This window comes from Prionailurus viverrinus, chromosome B1 (genome assembly GCF_022837055.1).
Source record: "Prionailurus viverrinus isolate Anna chromosome B1, UM_Priviv_1.0, whole genome shotgun sequence".
Taxonomy (NCBI): domain Eukaryota; kingdom Metazoa; phylum Chordata; class Mammalia; order Carnivora; family Felidae; genus Prionailurus; species Prionailurus viverrinus.
The window spans coordinates 191,613,631-191,615,829 of NC_062564.1; the positions used below are offsets into that span (position 1 = coordinate 191,613,631).

Here is a 2,199-nt window from a genome sequence, read left to right on the forward strand (position 1 = left end):
ATAAAAAAATAATAAAATCTAAAATTCATGTCCACTTAATCTTATCTCCAAAACCTATGCTATTTTCATCTCATTAAAACTTGGACTACGATTTAACAATTCTAATTGGCACTGTATTAGGGAGAGAATTCTTACCACTCAAAAGTATGAATGCAATATAAAAAATATCTCAGGTCACTTCTCCACCAGACTCCTTGGTAGCTGTTAGTGGGAGATCCTTGTCATTGTCCCCTCACCTCCTCTAACCCCAAGGAGCCCTAAAAGTCTCAATCATGTGTGAGTATATCTCCATACATGTTGGCCAGGCTGGTGTTCAGACTGGCAGTGCCTGCTGGGAGCTCTATCGTCTGGAACACAGCATCCAGTCCAATGGCCAGATGCCAAGTGACAAGACCACTGAGGGAGATGACTCCTTCAACACCTTCTTCAATGAGATGGGTGCTGGAAAGCAAGTGCCCAGGGCAGTTTTTGCAGACCTGAAACCCACAGTCATTGATGAAGTTCACACTGGCACCTACTTCCAGTTCTTCCATCATGAGCAGCTCATCACAAGCAAGGAAGATGCTGCCAATAACAATACCCCCGAGGACACTACACCATTGGCAAGGAGATCACTGACCTTGTCTTAGACAGAATTCGTAAGCTGGCTGACCAGTGCACAGGTCTTCAGGGCTTCTTGGTTTTCCACAGCTTTGGAGGGGAAACTAGTTCCATGTTCACCTGCCTGATGGAATGTTTCTCTCTCGATTATAGCAAGAAGTTCAACCTGGAGTTCTCCTTTTATCCAACCCCCTATGTTTCCACAGCTGTAGTGGAACCCTACAACTACATCCTGACTACCCACACCACCCTGGAGCACTTTGATTGCACCTTCATGGTAGACAATGAGACAATCTATGACATCTGTTGTAGAAACCTTGATATTGAACACCCAAACTGTACTAATCTTAACCGCCTAATTAGCCCGATTGTGTCTTCCATTACTGCTTCCCTCAGATACGATGGAGCCCTGAACGTTGATCTGACAGAATTCCAGACCAGCCTGATGCCCGATCCCTGCATCCACTTACCTCTGGCCACATATGCCCTGTCATCTCTGCTGAGAAAGCCTACCATGAACAGCTTACTGCAGCAGAGATCACCAATGCATGCTTTGAGCCAGCTAACCAGATGGCTCCAAATGTGATCCTTGCCATGGTAAATACATGGCTTTCTTCCTGTAGTACCATGCTGATGAGGTTCCCAAAGATGTCAATGCTGCCATTGCCACCATCAAGACCAAGTGTACCATCTAGTTTGTGGACTGGTGCCCCACTGGCTTCAAAGTTGGCACTAATTACCAGCCTCCAACCGTGTGGTACCTGGTGGAGACCTGGCCAAAGTACAGGCAGCTGTGTGTATGCTGAGCAACACCACAGTCATTGCTGAGGCCAGGGCTCGCCTGGACCACAACTTTGACCTGATGTATGCCAAGCATGCCTGTGTGTACTGGTATGTGGATGAGGGCATGGAGGAAGGAGAGTTTTCTGAGGCCCATGCCTTTGAGAAGGAGTATGAAGAAATTGGAGCAAATAGTGCTGAGAGAGAGGATAAGGGTGAAGAGTATTAACCTGTCTGCTACAATTTTACACTCTGTTGTCCTGGGACTATCTTAGGACTTCTTGGAAGCTGTCCATTGTGGCCCTAACTTGTGAATAAAAGTGATGTTTCTATTTTAAATGTCAAAAAAAAAAAATCTCAGTCAAGTCGGTTGTTGACCGAATTATCCAGCAGTATTTTATTTAACACTTAACGGCAAGGATGTATAATTATCTCTGTATAGAAATTGAGCCTCAGAGAAATAATACTGAAGTCCTTAAGCATAAATGAGAAAACTCAGAAATCTAAAACTTTGGGGTCACCAGCTCACAAGCGGTAGAGTTAAGAATCAAACCCAATTCTATCTGACTCCAAATCCCCATGTCTTTTCCACCACATCTGGATGCCTCTTTTGATTTATAATTTGGCCAAAAACTATACCTATATAAAATTGACTGCATCTGGACATATCTAACAGTCCCTTGGACTGCTGTCTTGTATATATCACTGAAAATGATCCATAACTCTCTTTCATCAATCTCCTTTTGGGAAGAACTGTATTTAAATAAACTGACCAAAAAATGAAATGGAAGTTCAGAATAACCGGCACTATAAAAACCA

At 43.7% G+C, this 2,199-nt stretch overlaps 1 pseudogene; it reads left to right on the top strand.

Annotated features, from left to right (window-relative positions):
* Positions 1-263: 263 nt before the first annotated feature.
* LOC125164493 (tubulin alpha-1C chain-like) lies at positions 264-1,609 on the top strand (annotated as a pseudogene).
* Positions 1,610-2,199: the final 590 nt, after the last annotated feature.